General features: G+C 41.0%; 1 protein-coding gene across 1 annotated transcript in view; it reads left to right on the top strand.

Moving 5' to 3' along the window:
• Positions 1–14289: 14289 nt before the first annotated feature.
• LOC130290394 (C5a anaphylatoxin chemotactic receptor 1-like) overlaps positions 14290–20891 on the top strand; it is a 96320-nt gene continuing 89718 nt past the window's right edge. The window contains exons 1-2 of the mRNA XM_056537976.1: positions 14290–14375; positions 18862–18919. The gene's annotated coding sequence lies outside the window, so the exon portion shown is untranslated. The remainder of the gene's footprint in view (positions 14376–18861; positions 18920–20891) is intronic.

Here is a 20891-nt window from a genome sequence, read left to right as displayed (position 1 = left end):
TCCAGCTGTTGTATAACTACATCTCCCAACATGCCCTTCGGCGATCAGTATATGCTGGGAGTTGTAGTTTTGCAACAGCTGGAGCCACACTGATTGAAAAATACTGAGTTAGGTAACAGAACCTAACTGAAGGTTTTCCAACCAATGTGCCTCCAGCTGTTGCAAAAGTACAACTCCCAGCATGCACGGCCTGTCAGTGCATGCTGGGAGTTGTAGTTTTGAAACGACTGGAGGTTTGCCCCCCCCCCCCATGTGAATGTACAGGGTACATTCACACGGGCGGGTTTACAGTGAGTTTCCTGCTTCAAGTTTGAGCTGCAACAAACTCCTAGGGGGAAAACTCCTCACTGTAAACCCCCGCGTGTGCGATTGTACCCTAAAAGCAATACACTACACTACACCAACACATAAAGGGTAAAACACTACATATACACCCCCTTACATTGTCCCCCCAATAAAAATGAAAACTTATCGTACGGCAGTGTTTCCAAAACGGAGCCTCCAGTTGTTGCAAAACAAGAACTCCCAGCAGTTCCGGACAGCCACTGACTGTCCAGGCATGCTGGGAGTTTAGCAACAGCTGGAGGCACCCTGTATGGGAAACACTGGCGTAGAATACCCTTATGTCCACCCCTATGCAATCCCTAATTTAGTCCTCAAATGCACATGGCACTCTCTCACTTTCGGAGCCCTGTCGTATTTCTAGGAAAAAGTTTAGTGACACATATGTACGGGTATTTCCGTACTCTGGAGCAAATTTTACAAATTTTGGGGGGCTTTTTCTCCTTTTACCCCTTATGAAAAGGAAAAGTTTTAACATAGAGGTGTCACAGTTCTATACAGCTAGAGCACTCCTGGTAGCCGAGCTGCAGTAAGGCACCGGAGGCAATCTTATATAGTTAAACTTTACAGAGGTGTGGACGCAGACACTGATACTTTCAATAAAAAAAAATACAGCTGTGCACAGTGATTGAGAATTTTAAAGCACCTCTGCCATCTAGCGGCTGGCACACTGATATTTTAATTGAGGAAATAAAAGTAAAATTTTAGTTTTATAGGGGTTCTTTAGTCAGGGTTTTCCCTGAGGGGATTTATTACTCAAGTAGGTTTGTTGTATATCCACAAAATTTGAGTAATAAAATACCCCATATGTGGATGTAAAGTGCTCTGTGGGCGAACTACAATGCTCAGAAGAGAAGGAGTGCCATTGGGCTTTTGGAGAGAAAATTTGTCCGGAATTGAAGGCCATGTGTCTTTACAAAGCCCCCATAGTGCCAGAACAGTGGACCCCCACATGTGACCCCATTTTGGAGACTACACCCCTCACGTAATGTAACAAGGGGTACAGTGACCATTTACATCCCACAGGTGTCTGACAGATTTTTGGAACAGTGGTCCGTAATAATGAAAAATGTAATTTGATCTGTCAGTGGGGTGTAAATGCTCACTGCACCCCTTATTAAATTCTGTGAGGGGTGTAGTTTCCAAAATGGGGGGTAGTTTCCACATGTGGGGGGGGGGGTCCACTGTTCTGGCATCACGGGGGGCTTTGTAAATGCACATGGCCCCTGACTTCCATTTCAAAAGCTCAATGGCGCGGCGCTCCTCCTCTTCTGAGTTTTTTAGTTCGCCCGCAGAACACTTTACATCCATATATGGGGTATTTCCAATTTTTCTCCTATTACCCCTTGTAAAAATTGAAAATTTGGGGAAAACCAGCATTTTAGCGAAAACATTTTCTTTTTTCATTTACACATCTGACTTTAACAAAAAGTCGTCAAACTCCTGTTAAGGCTCACTGGACCCCTTGTTATGTGCCTTGAGGGGTGTAGTTTCCAAAATATTTTCCCAGTTGTTGTTTTTTTTTTGCTGTTCTGGCACTATAGGTGCTTCCTAAATGTGACATGCCCCCCAAAAACCATTTCAGCAAAATTCACTCTACAAAATCCCATTGTCGCCCCTTCCCTTCTGTGCCCTCTACTGCGCCCGCCGAACACTTGACATACACATATGAGGTATTTCCTTATTTGAGAGAAATTGGGTTACAAATTATGGGAGGATTTTTCTCCTATTACCACTTGTAAAAATTCAAAAACTGGGTCTACAAGAACATGCGAGTGTAAAAAATGAAGATTTTGAATTTTCTCCTTCACTTTGCTGCTATTCCTGTGAAACATTAAAGGGTTAACAAATTTACTGAATGTCATTTTTAATACTTTGAGGGGTGCAGTTTTTATAATGGGGTCATTTGTGGGGTATTTGTAATATGAAGACCCTTCAAATCCACTTCAAACCTGAACTGGTCCCTGAAAAATTCCGATTTAGAAAATTTTGTGAAAAATTTGAAAATTGCTGCTGAACTTTGAAGCCCTCTGATGTCTTCCAAAAGTAAAACTCATCAATTTTATGATGGAAACATAAAGTAGACATATTGTATATGGGAATCAATTTATAATTTATTTGGAATGTCTATTTTCCTTACAATCAGAGAGCTTCTAAGTTTGAAAAATGCTAAATTTTCTATTTTTTCCATCACATTTTAGAATTTTTCACCCAAAAATTATGCAAGTATCGCCGAAAATTTTTCACTGACATTAAGTAGAATATGTCACAAAAAAATATTCTCGGAATCAGAATGTTAAGTAAAAGCATCCCAGAGTTATTAATGCTTAAAGTGACAGTGGTCAGATGTGCAAAAAACGCTCTGGTCCTACAGTGAAAATGGGATTGGTCCTTAAGGGGTTAATAGAGGAATGGAAGCACAGTATATAGAGAATTAATAGAGGAATGGTGGCACAGTATATAGAGAATTAATAGAGGAATGGTGGCACAGTATATAGGGAATTAATAGATGGATGGTGGCCCAGTATATAGGATATTAATAGAGGAATGAAAGCACAGTATATAGAGAATTAATAGAGGAATGGTGGCACAGTATATAGGGAATTAATAGAGGAATGGGAGCACAGTATATAGAGAATTAATAGAGGAATGGGAGCACAGTATATGGGGAATTAATAGAGGAATGGTGGCACAGTATACATGGAATTAATAGAGGAATGGAAGCACAGTATATAGGGAATTAATAGAGGAATGGAAGCACAGTATATAGGGAATTAATAGAGGAATGGGAGCACAGTATATAGAGAATTAATAGAGGAATGGGAGCACAGTATATGGGGAATTAATAGAGGAATGGTGGCACAGTATATATGGAATTAATAGAGGAATGGAAGCACAGTATATAGGGAATTAATAGATGGATGGTGGCCCAGTATATAGGATATTAATAGAGGAATGAAAGCACAGTATATAGAGAATTAATAGAGGAATGGAAGCACAGTATATAGGGAATTAATAGAGGAATGGAAGCACAGTATATAGGGAATTAATAGAGGAATGGAAGCACAGTATATAGAGAATTAATAGAGGAATGGAAGCACAGTATATAGAGAATTAATAGAGGAATGGAAGCACAGTATATAGAGAATTAATAGAGGAATGGTGGCACAGTATATAGAGAATTAATAGAGGAATGGGAGCACAGTATATAGAGAATTAATAGAGGAATGGGAGCACAGTATATAGAGAATTAACAGAGGAATGGGAGCACAGTATATAAGGAATTAATAGAGGAATGGAAGCACAGTATATAAGGAATTAGTAGAGGAATGGTGGCACAGTATATAGGGAATTAATAGAGGAATGGAAGCACAGTATATAGAGAATAAATAGAGGAATGGGAGCACAGTATATAGGGAATTAATAGAGGAATGGTGGCACAGTATATAGGGAATTAATAGATGAATGGTGGCACAGTATATAGGGAATTAATAGAGGAATGGAAGCACAGTATATAGGGAATTAATAGAGGAATGGGAGCACGGTATATAAGGAATTAATAGAGGAATGGAAGCACAGTATATAAGGAATTAGTAGAGGAATGGTGGCACAGTATATAGGGAATTAATAGAGGAATGGAAGCACAGTATATAGAGAATTAATAGAGGAATGGAGGCACAGTATATAGAGAATTAATAGAGGAATGGTGGCACAGTATATAGGGAATTAATAGATGAATGGTGGCACAGTATATAGGGAATTAATAGAGGAATGGAAGCACAGTATATAGGGAATTAATAGAGGAATGGGAGCACAGTATATAGGGAATTAATAGAGGAATGGAAGCACAGTATATAGGGAATTAATAGAGGAATGGAAGCACAGTATATAGGGAATTAATAGAGGAATGGAAGCACAGTATATAGGGAATTAATAGAGGAATGGGAGCACAATATATAGGGAATTAATAGAGGAATGGAAGCACAGTATATAGGGAATTAATAGAGGAATGGAAGCACAGTATATAGGAAATTAATAGAGGAATGGGAGCACAGTATATAGGGAATTAATAGAGGAATGGGAGCATAGTATTTAGGGAATTAATAGAGGAATGGGAGCACAGTATATAGGGAATTAATAGAGGAATGGAAGCACAGTATATAGGGAATTAATAGATAGATGGTGGCCCAGTATATAGGATATTAATAGAGGAATGAAAGCACAGTATATAGAGAATTAATAGAGGAATGGGAGCACAGTATATGGGGAATTAATAGAGGAATGGTGGCACAGTATATAGGGAATTAATAGAGGAATGGGAGCACAGTATATAGGGAATTAATAGAGGAATGGGAGCACAGTATATAGGGAATTAATAGAGGAATGGGAGCACAGTATATAGGGAATTAATAGAGGAATGGGAGCACAGTATATAGGGAATTAATAGAAGAATGGTGGCACAGTATATAGGGAATTAATAGAGGAATGGAAGCACAGTATATAGGGAATTAATAGATAGATGGTGGCCCAGTATATAGGATATTAATAGAGGAATGAAAGCACAGTATATAGAGAATTAATAGAGGAATGGGAGCACAGTATATAAGGAATTAATAGAGGAATGGAAGCACAGTATATAGGGAATTAATAGATAAATGGTGGCACAGTATATAGGGAATTAATAGAGGAATGGAAGCACAGTATATAGGGAATTAATAGAGGAATGAAAGCACAGTATATAGGGAATTAATAGAGGAATGGGAGCACAGTATATAGAGAATTAATAGAGGAATGGGAGCACAGTATATAGGGAATTAATAGAGGAATGGAAGCACAGTATATAGGGAATTAATAGAGCAATGGAAGCACAGAATATAGGGAATTAATAGAGGAATGGGAGCACAGTATATAGGGAATTAATAGAGGAATGGGAGCACAGTATATAGGGAATTAATAGAGGAATGGAAGCACAGTATATAGGGAATTAATAGATAAATGGTGGCACAGTATATAGGGAATTAATAGAGGAATGGAAGCACAGTATATATGGAATTAATAGAGGAATGAAAGCACAGTATATAGGGAATTAATAGAGGAAGGGAGCACAGTATATAGGGAATTAATAGAGGAATGGGAGCACAGTATTTTGGGAATTAATAGAGGAATGGGAGCACAGTGTATAGGGAATTAATAGAGGAATGGAAGCACAGTATATAGGGAATTAATAGAGGAATGGTGGCACAGTATATAGAGAATTAATAGAGGAATTGTGGCACAGTATATAGGGAATTAATAGATAGATGGTGGCCCAGTATATAGGATATTAATAGAGGAATGAAAGCACAGTATACAGAGAATTAATAGAGGAATGGGAGCACAGTATATAAGAAATTAATAGAGGAATGGAAGCACAGTATATAGGGAATTAATAGATAGATGGTGGCCCAGTATATAGGATATTAATAGAGGAATGAAAGCACAGTATATAGAGAATTAATAGAGGAATGGGAGCACAGTATATAGGAAATTAATAGATGAATGGTGGCCCAGTATATAGGATATTAATAGAGGAATGGAAGCACAGTATATAGGGAATTAATAGATAGATGGTGGCCCAGTATATAGGATATTAATAGAGGAATGAAAGCACAGTATATAGAGAATTAATAGAGGAATGGGAGCACAGTATATAAGAAATTAATAGAGGAATGGGAGCACAGTATATAGGGAATTAATAGATGAATGGTGGCCCAGTATATAGGATATTAATAGAGGAATGAAAGCACAGTATATAGAGAATTAATAGAGGAATGGGAGCACAGTATATAGGGAATTAATAGAGGAATGGAAGCACAGTATATAGAGAATTAATAGAGGAATGGGAGCACAGTATATGGGGAATTAATAGAGGAATGGTGGCACAGTATATAGGGAATTAATAGAGGAATGGGAGCACAGTATATAGGGAATTAATAGAGGAATGGGAGCACAGTATATAGGGAATTAATAGAGGAATGGGAGCACAGTATATAGGGAATTAATAGAAGAATGGTGGCACAGTATATAGGGAATTAATAGAGGAATGGGAGCACAGTCTATAGGGAATTAATAGAGGAATGGAAGCACAGTATATAGGGAATTAATAGATAGGTGGTGGCCCAGTATATAGGATATTAATAGAGGAATGAAAGCACAGTATATAGAGAATTAATAGAGGAATGGGAGCACAGTATATAAGGAATTAATAGAGGAATGGAAGCACAGTATATAGGGAATTAATAGATAAATGGTGGCACAGTATATAGGGAATTAATAGAGGAATGGAAGCACAGTATATAAGGAATTAATAGAGGAATGAAAGCACAGTATATAGGGAATTAATAGAGGAATGGGAGCACAGTATATAGAGAATTAATAGAGGAATGGGAGCACAGTATATAGGGAATTAATAGAGGAATGGAAGCACAGTATATAGGGAATTAATAGAGCAATGGAAGCACAGTATATAGGGAATTAATAGAGGAATGGGAGCACAGTATATAGGGAATTAATAGAGGAATGGGAGCACAGTATATAGGGAATTAATAGAGGAATGGAAGCACAGTATATAGGGAATTAATAGATAAATGGTGGCACAGTATATAGGGAATTAATAGAGGAATGGAAGCACAGTATATATGGAATTAATAGAGGAATGAAAGCACAGTATATAGGAAATTAATAGAGGAATGGGAGCACAGTATATAGGGAATTAATAGAGGAATGGGAGCACAGTATTTTGGGAATTAATAGAGGAATGGGAGCACAGTATATAGGGAATTAATAGAGGAATGGAAGCACAGTATATAGGGAATTAATAGATAGATGGTGGCCCAGTATATAGGATATTAATAGAGGAATGAAAGCACAGTATATAGAGAATTAATAGAGGAATGGGAGCACAGTATATAAGAAATTAATAGAGGAATGGGAGCACAGTATATAGGGAATTAATAGATGAATGGTGGCCCAGTATATAGGACATTAATAGAGGAATGGAAGCACAGTATATAGGGAATTAATAGATAGATGGTGGCCCAGTATATAGGATATTAATAGAGGAATGAAAGCACAGTATATAGAGAATTAATAGAGGAATGGGAGCACAGTATATAAGAAATTAATAGAGGAATGGGAGCACAGTATATAGGGAATTAATAGATGAATGGTGGCCCAGTATATAGGATATTAATAGAGGAATGAAAGCACAGTATATAGAGAATTAATAGAGGAATGGGAGCACAGTATATAGGGAATTAATAGAGGAATGGAAGCACAGTATATAGAGAATTAATAGAGGAATGGGAGCACAGTATATGGGGAATTAATAGAGGAATGGTGGCACAGTATATAGGGAATTAATAGAGGAATGGGAGCACAGTATATAGGGAATTAATAGAGGAATGGGAGCACAGTATATAGGGAATTAATAGAGGAATGGGAGCACAGTATATAGGGAATTAATAGAGGAATGGGAGCACAGTATATAGGGAATTAATAGAAGAATGGTGGCACAGTATATAGGGAATTAATAGAGGAATGGGAGCACAGTCTATAGGGAATTAATAGAGGAATGGAAGCACAGTATATAGGGAATTAATAGATAGATGGTGGCCCAGTATATAGGATATTAATAGAGGAATGAAAGCACAGTATATAGAGAATTAATAGAGGAATGGGAGCACAGTATATAAGGAATTAATAGAGGAATGGAAGCACAGTATATAGGGAATGAATAGATAAATGGTGGCACAGTATATAGGGAATTAATAGAGGAATGGAAGCACAGTATATAGGGAATTAATAGAGGAATGAAAGCACAGTATATAGGGAATTAATAGAGGAATGGGAGCACAGTATATAGAGAATTAATAGAGGAATGGAAGCACAGTATATAGGGAATTAATAGAGCAATGGAAGCACAGTATATAGGGAATTAATAGAGGAATGGGAGCACAGTATATAGGGAATTAATAGAGGAATGGGAGCACAGTATATAGGGAATTAATAGAGGAATGGAAGCACAGTATATAGGGAATTAATAGATAAATGGTGGCACAGTATATAGGGAATTAATAGAGGAATGGAAGCACAGTATATATGGAATTAATAGAGGAATGAAAGCACAGTATATAGGGAATTAATAGAGGAATGGGAGCACAGTATATAGGGAATTAATAGAGGAATGGAAGCACAGTATATAGGGAATTAATAGAGGAATGGGAGCACAGTATATAGGGAATTAATAGAGGAATGGAAGCACAGTATATACTGAATTAATAGAGGAATGGGAGCACAGTATATAGGGAATTAATAGAGGAATGGAAGCCCAGTACATAGGGAATTAATAGAGGAATGGGAGCACAGTATATAGGGAATTAATAGAGGAATGGAAGCACAGTATATAGGGAATTAATAGAGGAATGGGAGCACAGTATATAGGGAATTAATAGAGGAATGGAAGCACAGTATATAGGGAATTAATAGAGGAATGGGAGCACAGTATATAGGGAATTAATAGAGGAATGGTGGCACAGTATATAGGGAATTAATAGAGGAATGGAAGCACAGTATATAGGGAATTAATAGAGGAATGGAAGCACAGTATATAGGGAATTAATAGAGGAATGGGAGCACAGTATATAGAGAATTAATAGAGGAATGGAAGCACAGTATATAGGGGATTAATAGAGGAATGGGAGCACAGTATATAGGGAATTAATAGAGGAATGGAAGCACAGTATATAGGGAATTAATAGAGGAATGGAAGCACAGTATATAGGGAATTAATAGAGGAATGGGAGCACAGTATATAGGGAATTAATAGAGGAATTGGAGCACAGTATATAGGGAATTAATAGAGGAATGGGAGCACAGTATATAGGGAATTAATAGAGGAATGGAAGCACAGTATATAGGGAATTAATAGAGGAATGGGAGCACAGTATATAGGGAATTAATAGAGGAATAGGAGCACAGTATATAGGGAATTAATAGAGGAATGGGAGCACAGTATATAGGGAATTAATAGAGGAATGGGAGCACAGTATATAGGGAATTAATAGAGGAATGGAAGCACAGTATATAGGGAATTAATAGAGGAATGGGAGCACAGTATATAGGGAATTAATAGAGGAATGGAAGCACAGTATATAGGGAATTAATAGATAGATGGTGGCCCAGTATATAGGATATTAATAGAGGAATGAAAGCACAGTATATAGAGAATTAATAGAGGAATGGGAGCACAGTATATAGGGAATTAATAGAGGAATGGAAGCACAGTATATAGGGAATTAATAGAGGAATGGGAGCACAGTATATAGGGAATTAATAGAGGAATGGAAGCACAGTATATAGGGAATTAATAGATAGATGGTGGCCCAGTATATAGGATATTAATAGAGGAATGAAAGCACAGTATATAGAGAATTAATAGAGGAATGGGAGCACAGTATATAAGGAATTAATAGAGGAATGGAAGCACAGTATATAGGGAATTAATTTATAAATGGTGGCCCAGTATATAGGGAATTAATAGAGGAATAGGAGCACAGTATATAGGGAATTAATAGAGGAATGGGAGCACAGTATATAGGGAATTAATAGACGAACGGGAGCACAGTATATAGAAAATTAATAGAGGAATGGAAGCACAGTATATAGGGAATTAATAAAGGAATGGAAGCACAATATATAGGGAATTGATAGAGGAATGGGAGCACAGTATATAGGGAATTTATAGAGGAATGGAAGCACAGTATATGAGAACTTTTTGAAAGCACAGCATATATTTCATTAATATTGGCACATAATATTTTTCATGTATGCTGGCACAATGTATAGATCCTTAATGGTGACACAGTATATAGTTTGTTAATGGGGGTACTGTATATAATTAAAGGGAAACAGATAGGCTGTTTACTCACACTAAACCCAATTGTGTGGGTGATCAGGAGAAAATAAAGTTATACTAAAATTGGTCCAGCCATTTTCTAAATATTACCCCTCCCCTTCTAGTTTTTATTTTTTTTGCCAATTCTTGTATATTGTAGCATGTAAATATACAGGGTGGGCCATTTATATGGATACACCTTAACTTCTTAAGGACCCATGACGTACGCGTGCGTCATGAGTCCGCTCCCGATCTATAACACAAGGCCATAGCGGGTCGGGCCCGGCCTCTAACAACGGCCGGGACCCGTGGCTAATAGCGCGCAGCATTGATCGCGGTGCCGCGCACTATTAACCCTTTAGAACGCCACGTCTAAAATGAAAGTGAAACCATGCCGGTTAGCTCAGTGGGCTGTTCGGGATTGCCGTGGCGAAATCGCGGCATCTCGAACAGCTTACAGGACAGCCCGAGGGTCCCTACCTGCCTCCTCTCTGTCCGATCGCCGAATGACTGCTCAGTGCCTGAGATCCAGGCATGAGCAGTCAAGCGGCAGAATCATCGATCACTGGTTTCCTATGAGAAACCAGTGATCAATGTAAAAGATCAATGTGTGCAGCGTTAAAAGTTCCCTATGGGAGCTATAACACTGCAAAAAAAAAAAGTGGGAAAAAAAGGAATAAAGATCATTTAACCACCCCCCTTTTCCAATAAAAAAATAACCCAGTATAAATAAAAACAAACATATATGGTATCGCCGCTTGCGGAAATGTCCGAATTATAAAAATATATCATTACATAAACCGTACGGTCAATGGCGTGCACGCCAAAAAATTCCAAAGTCCAAAATAGTGTATTTTTGTTCACTTTTTATATCATGAAAAAATGAATAAAAAGCGACCAATAAATCCTATCAATACAAAAAAGGTACCGCTAAAAACTTCAAACTAGAAATTAGTCCTCATACCGCCCCATATGCGGAAAAATAAAAAAGTTATAGGGGTCAGAAGATGACACTTTTAAACGTATAAATTTTCCTGCATGTAGTTATGATTTTTTCCAGAAGTACGAAAAAATCAAACCTATATAAGTAGGGGATCATTTTAATTGTATGGACCTACAGAACAAAGATAAGGTGTCATTTTAAAATGTACTGTGTAGAAACAGAAGCCCCCAAAAGTTACAAAATGGCGTTGTTTTTCAATTTTGTCAGCTGAATGGCCCCCAAGGTCTCCTGATCTGACCCCTTAGACTTTTATCTTTGGGGTCATCTGAAGGCAATTGTCTATGCTGTGAAGATACGAGATGTGCAGCACCTGAAACTACGGATACTGGAAGCCTGTGCTAGCATTTCTCCTGCGGTGTATATAGTAGTATATAGCAGTGTATACGGATACTGGAAGCCTGTGCTAGCATTTCTCCTGTGGTGTATATAGTAGTATATAGCAGTGTATACGGATACTGGAAGCCTGTGCTAGCATTTCTCCTGCGGTGTATATAGTAGTATATAGCAGTGTATACGGATACTGGAAGCCTGTGCTAGCATTTCTCCTGCGGTGTATATAGTAGTATATAGCAGTGTATACGGATACTGGAAGCCTCTGCTAGCATTTCTCCTGCGGTGTATATAGGAGTATATAGCAGTGTATACGGATACTGGAAGCCTGTGCTAGCATTTCTCCTGCGGTGTATATAGTAGTATATAGCAGTGTATATGGATACTGGAAGCCTGTGCTAGCATTTCTCCTGCGGTGTATATAGTAGTATATAGCAGTGTATATGGATACTGGAAGCCTGTGCTAGCATTTCTCCTGCGGTGTATATAGTAGTATAGAGCAGTGTATACGGATACTGGAAGCCTGTGCTAGCATTTCTACTGCGGTGTATAAAGTAGTATATAGCAGTGTATACGGATACTGGAAGCCTGTGCTAGCATTTCTCCTGTGGTGTATATAGTAGAATATAGCAGTGTATACGGATACTGGAAGCCTGTGCTAGCATTTCTCCTGCGGTGTATATAGTAGTATATAGCAGTGTATACGGATACTGGAAGCCTGTGCTAGCATTTCTCCTGCGGTGTATATAGTAGTATATAGCAGTGTATACGGATACTGGAAGCCTGTGCTAGCATTTCTCCTGCGGTGTATATAGTAGTATATAGCAGTGTATACGGATACTGGAAGCCTGTGCTAGCATTTCTCCTGTGGTGTATATAGTAGTATATAGCAGTATATAGAGAAGAGGGTTGCATTGACAATCCAACACAATGGGCAGCACATTGAACACATTTTATAAGTGGTCAGAAACTTGTAAATAACTCATGAAAGAATAAAGTTCCGTTAAAACCAAGAACATCATTGTTTTTCTTGTGAAATTCCCAATAAGTTTGATGTGTCACATGACCCTCTTCCTATTGAAAAAACAAAAGTTGGATTCAAAATGGCCGCCATGGTCACCACCCATCTTGAAAAGTTTCCCCCCTCACATACACTAATGTGCCACAAACAGGAAGTTACTATCACCAACCATTCCCATTTTATTAAGGTGTATCCATATAAATGGCCCACCCTGTACATTGGTGCTGTGCGCATCTCTTCAGTGTAAAGACTAGGGCCGTGTGGAGATTCCTGCATGGAGTGGGTGCTGAGTGATGGGTGATGGGTGAGGCCGGGTACAGTGCACGTTCTGTCATATAGAGGTCAGACCGGACATATAGGTGGAAATTTATCATAAACCTTTGCAGAGAGATCTGATTGGTTGCTATGGACAACTGCACCATTCTTCATCTGCACAGGTTTTGATAAATCTTGTCTATAATACAGTATATTTATGTTCATCTGTCACATGTTTTATGTAAATAAAACCTGCCGGCACAGTAAAAGTATATATATATACATGGCATGCCTTTATCAAAGCTGTTCTTAACTTTATTTTACAAAAACACCCACTTTTATGGGGGGCTAGGATTGTCAAGAAGGCCTGGCCGGAGGTGCACTGTATCCCTGGGTCGCAGCACCTCTCCCCTGTGACGTTCCTCCCTCTCTCTGCAGAGCATAGCCATTAAGGGTAGGGTCACACGTAACGGATCCGCAGCCTATTTTACGTTGCAGATCCACCAGTGACTCGACCCATAGTGTGCCTCCAGCTGTGACCAAAAGCTCCGCCCCTCCGTAGCCTGCCCCCTAGCCTGCTCGCAGCGGCAATCCACACAGGGGCCTGCGAGTCGCTGCGTGCACTCACAGTGTCCTCAGGCAACGCAAAGCAGCCGCGATGTCTGAGTACACTGCGCATGTGTGTGGCAAAGCTTTTGGACACAGCTGGAGGCACACCATGGGTCGGGTCACCGGGGGATCCGCAGCGTACAAAACGCTGTGGATGCTTTACATGTGACCCTACCCTAAGACAGACATTTTTTTTTTTTTAATTATGAGAGGTGCCCTCTTTTTTACTTGAGCCCCTCCCCTCCAATATGTCTGTGCACATCCCGGCATATTCCTGTTTGGACATGCTGGGAGTTGTAGTTTTACAATATCTGGAGAGTCATAGGTTGGGGAACATTGATCTAAGCCAGTGTTTCCCAACCAGGGTGCCTCCAGGTGTTGCAAAACTACAACTCCCAGCATGCCTGGACAGCCAAAGGCTGTCCAGGCATGTTGGGAGTTGTAGTTTTGCAACATCTGGAGGCACCCTGGTTGGGAAACACTGATCTAAGCCACTGAAAATAACAACTGATAATTCAGATTCATATTCCATTCCTTTCATTTTAAACAGGCGCATCCGCCATATGTTTTACATTATGTCATTTCTGCCAACCAGACACCTGGCATTTGTATGTTGTCAGGATTACGGTCTGAGCAATTAGCTACCTAATCATCAATGTTGCCATGACAACAACCACACAAAACATAATGTAAACAGACAGGCCACGCCCACTCAGCCTACTCCCCCAGTAATCACATTTCCTTGCGTTTCTCTGGCCACACCTACACATCTTTGATTGACAGGATTTATAGTCACTGCTCTAAGTTTTAAAACTTTATTGTTAATAGTTATGTGTGAACAGTGGCGTACAGTGCCACATGCTGGCAGCTTGTGTAACTAGGTATGAGACTGCTGGGTAATGTGGTCCTTTAGAATGTCATTTGCCCCATGGTTTACACCATTAAATGAAGGATGGAGACTTCTGTAGCTGCTGCAGAACTGCTGCTCATTCCTTCATGTTGGCATGCTGGCACTTGTAGTTCCATATTGGTTTGGTGCCCACATCTGACTGCGCAGGTTATAATCATTCTGGGCTGCAGGGGCATGCATGATATAATGTATTGCTTATAAAGGGGTACTCCAGCCTGCTCCCCCTATTGCTGATGCTTCTGGTTGCTAATAGATGTGTTACGCCGAGCGCTCCGGGTCCCTGCTCCTCCCCGGAGCGCTCGCGGCGTTCTCCTGACCCGCTGACCGTGAGCGCTGTACTGACACTGCCGGCGGGGATGCGATCCGCTTAGTGGGACACGCCCGCTCGCGGGCCGCATCCCAATCTACTCAACTGTCCCGTTCCCCGGCTGTCACGTCCTGGTGCGCGCGGCTCCGCTCTCTAGGGCGCGCACGCGCCGGCTCTCTAAGATTTAAAGGGCCAGTGCACCACTAATTGGTGCCTGGCCCAATCACTGTACTAGCTTCCCTGCTCCATGTGTATAAAAACCCACTTCCCCTTCCTGTCCTTGCCGGATCTTGTTGCCTTGTGCCAGTGAAAGCGTTTCGTGTATGTCCCAAGCCTGTGTTCCAGATCTTCTGCTGTTGCCCCTGACTACGACCCTTGCTGCCTGCCCTGACCTTCTGCTACGTCCGACCTTGCTCTTGCCTTGTCCTTCTGTACCGCGCCAGTCTCAGCAGTCAATGAGGTTGAGCCGCTACCGGTGGACATGACCTGGTTGCCACCGCCGCAGCAAGACAATCCCGCTTTGCGGCGGGCTCTGGCGAATATCAGTAGCAACTTAGAACTGGTCCACCGACACGGTCCACGCCAATCCCTCACTGACACAGAGGATCCACCTCCAGCCAGCCGAATCCTGACAAGACGTAGGCCATGTAGGCTGCTGGATCCATAGACTCCTATCCTGTGCTCAGGGGCTTCATGGTCATGCATGTGCCAGTGTAATACCCCTCCCTGGCATTTACATAGCTTGTAAAAAGTGCGAATTTACTAAGATTATGGTGAGGGTGTCATCCTTATAGAAAACCCCCCATGCAGGTACAAACAATTCCAGTTACAATATAGTGGCCAGTGCAGTGTTTTATGGGACTTTTGTATATGGCTGATTAAAGGACAAATATCATGAAAAAAAAAAACATATCTCCTATCTGAAGGATAGGGTATAAGTTTTAGATTGTGGGGGGTCCGAGCGCTGGGGCCCCCTGCGATCTCCTGTTTAGAGCCCTGTCTCTCCTTCACAGCGGCGCATCATGACTCCCTCCATATAGCTCTATGGGAGAGCCATTCGGCAATCTTCGGCTCTCCCAAAGAACTATATAAAGGGGGCTGGGGTCGTGACGCGGTGCTGTGGAGGAGAGCAAGGGCTCTAAACAGATCGCGAGGGGCCCTTCACATAGAGGATTCGTTTTTTTCATAACACTTGTCCTTTAAGCTACACCAAAGACCGCCGTGTTGTGCTGCCTACATCGCAGCCAATGAAAGTAATTGCGGTCACGTTGCCGCTCCTAGAAATCCATCCTGGCAAGGTAGGTTCCACATTGCAACTCTATTCACTTTCATTATCTGCAGTGTATGCACCACAACACATGTTGGACCACTCTTCCTTTACAAACTGCTCCAGGTCTCTCTTATTGGAAGGCGACTTTTCCCAACAGCAATTTTAAGATCTCTCCACAGGTGTTCAATGGGATTTAGATCTGGACTCATTGCTGCCACTACAGAACTCTCCAGCGCTTTGTTGCCATCCATTTCTGAGTGCTTTCTGACATATGTTTGGGGTCATTGTCCTGCTTAAAGACCCAAGATCTCGGACGCAAACCCAGCTTTCTGACACTGGGCTGTACAGTGCGACCCAAAATCCGTTGGTAATCCTCAGATTTCATGTTTCCTTGCACACATTCGAGGCACCCAGTGCCAGAGGCAGCAAAACAACCCCAAAACATCATTGAACCTCCACCATATTTCACTGTAGGTACTGTGTTCTTTTCTTTGTAGGCCTCATTCCATTTTCGGTAAACAGTAGAATGATGTGATTTACAAAAAATCTCTATCTTATCTGTCCACAAGATGTTTTCCCAGAAGGATTTTGGATTACTCACGTTCATTTTGGCAAAATGTAGTCTTGCTTTTTTATGTCTCTGTGTCAGCAGTGGGGTTCTCCTGGGTCTCCTCCATAGCTTTTCATTTCATTTAAATGTCGACGGATAGTTTGTGCTGACACTGATGCTCCCTGAGCCTGCAAGACAGCTTGAATATCTTTGGAACTTGTTTGGGGCTGCTTATCTAACCTCTGGAGGTCCGCAGGTTGAAGACCACTGCGGCCTTCGTCATCATCCAGACCTCCCCCCCTCCCTTTACTTTTCTACTCCCCTCCCCTCGGTGGGGAGGAAGGTTGAGCTGGTCCGGGCCATCTATGCTGCAGGGACCGTCCAGTGGGGAGGGTTAGTCGTTCCGGGCTGTCCATTTTCACCGGGCCTGCCCCGGACTAGTGACATTGCCTTGACGACGACGCACAGGGACGTGCGTGAATGTCCCTGTGCGTCATTGTCAAGGCAACGTCACTAGTCCGGAGCAGGCCAGGAGCGTGGAGAAGAGGGCCCCCCCGGAGAAAATTGACAGCATGGAACGACTAACCCTCACCACCGGATGGTCCCTGCAGCATAGATGGCCCGGACCAGCTCACCCTTCCTTCCCACCGAGGGGAGGTGAGTAGAAAACTAAAGGGGGGGGGGGGGTCTGGATGATGACGAAGGCCGCAGTGGTCTTCAACCTGCAGACCTCCAGAGGTTTCAAAACTACAACCCCCAGCATGCCCGGACAGCCGATGGCTGTCCGGACATGCTGGGAGTTGTAGTTTTGCAACCTCTGGAGGTCTGCAGGTTGAAGACCACTGTTGAAGGGATTGACAGGCGGTGATGATGAAGGGGGGGATGATGACAGGGGTGTTAATGACGGGGGTCTGGATGATGACAGGGGGGGATGATGTATTTCCCACCTTAGGATTATAGTCGAGTCAATAACTTTTCCTGGGTTTTTGGGGTGAAATTAGGGGCCTCGGCTTATATTCGGGTCGGCTTATACTCGAGTATATACATATATATCCATATTTACAGTAAGTCACTATGCACGTATTCTATATTATTAAATACCACATGTACATACCACCATGCATTGTAAATAAGGGCATCCATTACAGTCCACCCAGTTCTAGTCTGGAACAGCTACGTAGAAAAGAAGGTCGGCACTCGTCTCCACGTGGTGCCTGTGGATGAATGAATCTCAAGTAGGTAAATGAATCCGGCACTCTCGCTTTGCCTCTGAACAGTGATACGTGTTTTGCAGTACAGACAGCGTTATTTTGACGTGTTTCGGCCAATGCCTTTTTTAGACTGGACTAGTCTGCAACCGCACTATATAAGCATGGGCTTGAGAAAGCGGGCTGAACCGCGAAAGGAGCGCTGCCTTGCCTTGGCCGCTCAGTCAGCTCACGCTGACCGCATCTCTTTACCCCCACCTCAACATGTTTTAAAATCATCGAATAAAGACATTGTTTTACCTCCGATGGTTGAGTGCAATCTTCTGTTTTCTTCCATTTGTTGCAGCACTATATAAGCATACGTAGGTGATTTGTAGTATAACACCACACTTTTTCAGTTGTTATCACAAATAATTGTATTTACCTCATAGATATTATCATATCTCTATAACTTTTTTTTTATATATCAACTGGCTCCAGAAAATTAAACAGATTTGTAAATGGCTTCTATTAAAAAATCTTAATCCTTCCAGTACTTATCAGCTGCTGAAGTGGAGTTGTTCTTTTCTGTCTAACTGCTCTCTGATGACACCTGTCTCAGGAGCTGTCCAGAGAAGGAGCAAATCCCCATAGAAAACCTCTTATGCTTCAGACAGTTCCTGAGACAGACAGAGATGTCAGCAGAGAGCACCACTGTTGTCAGACAGAAAAGAACAACTCAACTTCAGCAGCTGAAAACTATTGGAAGGATTAAGATTTTGTAATAGTAATTTACAAATCTGTTTAACTTTCTGGAGCCAGTTGATCTAAAAAAAAAAAAAAAAAAGTATTTTCCTGGAATACCCCTTTAAATGCCTGAAATTATCCAGTATTGAAAAAGTTAAATTGGGTCCTAGAGGGGGTGACATTAAAAGGAAACTCTTTAATAGAGAAACATTCTGGATGTTCCTCCTCGAAACAAGATATCCACAGGGCTTGAATAAGAGGTTGGATTTAATGATGACATGTTCATAATTTCCCTTCTAATTATATGACCGCAGCAGCTAAATTTAGTGTAAATGTTTATTTGGTTTCAGAACATGAACTCAAAAAATGTTTTTCTTTCCTCCTTCACTCATGCAGGAAGAATTTTTGTTGTTACCTATGAAGAGGAGGAAGATTTGGTCGTGGCGACTTACAGGTTGTAGCACATAGCATTGAAGTATAAAGTTTAAAAATAAATATGAAGAAATGTAAAAATGTTCTTTAAGGTGTTTTTTTTTTTTTTTTTAAAGATTTTTCAACTTTGTAGACACCTTTATATTTTTGTAGTGCGAATAGCTACCCTGGAAGACGCAAAGGACATACCCACTCCATGTTTTGTATTCTGTCTTGTATTTTGACTAGTGTATTTTAATCAGTGTGGCACGTATTTTAAGTGAGTCTATCACTAAGCACCTCGGTGCGAAACGCGTCAGACATTTTCCCTGTCTGTGACTGTTGTCCGAAGATTTAATAAAGCAAGCTTTGATTTTACCTGTAAGCCTACGGTGCTGGACACATCTTTTTCTTCATGTACAATAATATACGTAAACACCTTTATTTACTCATGAATCTATCCATAATCATATCAAACATATGTTACATTAATCTTAGACCTAAAAATGATGTAACAAACATATGATGGAGGCAATTTCATTCCGAAAATGTCTCATACTTGAGATTAAATTGAGCCCAATACAGTGATCCCTCAACTAACAATGGCCTCAACATACAATAGTTTCAACATACAATGGTCTTTTCTGGACCATTGTAAGTTGAAACCAGACTCAACATACAATGTTATTGACAGCCCCGATCTGTGAAACATGTCAATGAACTGACCAATCAGAATGGGCATTCACTGGTAAAACACCTGTATTACTGAAGCGTATGCACTGACTGGTGTCTGGTAGCGCCCCCTAGAGTACAGGGAGGTATTACATGTTCTGTGCTCTTTACCTGTATTACTGAAGTGTATGCACTGACTGATGTCTGATAGCGCCCCCTACAGTACAGAGAGGTATTACATGTTCTGTACTCTTTACCTGTATTACTGAAGTGTATGCACTGACTGATGTCTGGTAGTGCCCCCTACAGTACAGGGAGGTATTACATGTTCTGTGCTCTTTACCTGTATTACTGAAGTGTATGCACTGACTGATGTCTGGTAGCGCCCCCTACAGTACAGGAAGGTATTACATGTTCTGTACTCTCTACCTGTATTACTGAAGTGTATGCACTGACTAGTGTCTGGTAGCGCCCCCTACAGTACAGGGAGGTATTACATGTTCTGTACTCCTCTTTGGGCCAGGGTTAGCTGCTGGACACCAGGTGAGGGCGACTCCATGTTACTTTTTTTTAGGACACTGCGTGCACTGTACAGGACCCCGAAGAAGCTCCTGTCCTCTACATAGACCAGTGTTTCCCAAGCAGGGTGCCCCCAGCTGTTGCAAAACTACAACTCCCAGCATGCCCGGACAGCCTTTGGCTGTCCGGGCATGCTGAGAGTTGAAGTTTTGCAACAGCTTGAGGCTCCCTGCTTGGGAAACACTGATATAGACAGTAATTACAGCTCCCAGCAGATCTTTCTTACTTTTATATGTAAGGATTTGCTTTATCTATATTAGTTATCTACTTATTTTTCTTTAATTCTCACTTTTTCCTATTTTTGGATGACATTTTGGTGCCTTTAGAACCAATTACCAGGTTTCCATAGATTTATGGTCTCAACATATAATGGTTTCAACATACAATGGTCGTCCTGGAACCAATTCATATTGTAACTTGAGGGACCACTGTATATCCTAACTATGTGGTGTCCATTGAAATCAAAAGTCACTCTTCTTTTTCGAATTTTCGAGTCCAATAGTGTTATCAAATATATAGGAATCCAGTACATTAGGATTATCAGGCCCAAAGATATACATTGTCCATGTGACTTAAGGCAGGAAAATATATATTGTCCATGTAAGGCCCATCTTCATATCCCACGAGAAACTAATTTTTCCGATGTGCTGACGGCAATACATGCAGACCTCTTAGACGGACATCCAGCCAACCAAGGACTCCTTGTCTATTCACACACCAGGCAACATCCATACAAATACAAGGGGTATATACATTTCCTCTGT

The sequence above is a fragment of the Hyla sarda genome, chromosome 9 (genome assembly GCF_029499605.1).
Source record: "Hyla sarda isolate aHylSar1 chromosome 9, aHylSar1.hap1, whole genome shotgun sequence".
NCBI classification, from domain to species: domain Eukaryota; kingdom Metazoa; phylum Chordata; class Amphibia; order Anura; family Hylidae; genus Hyla; species Hyla sarda.
This window is presented reverse-complemented; position numbering and strand designations above follow the sequence as displayed.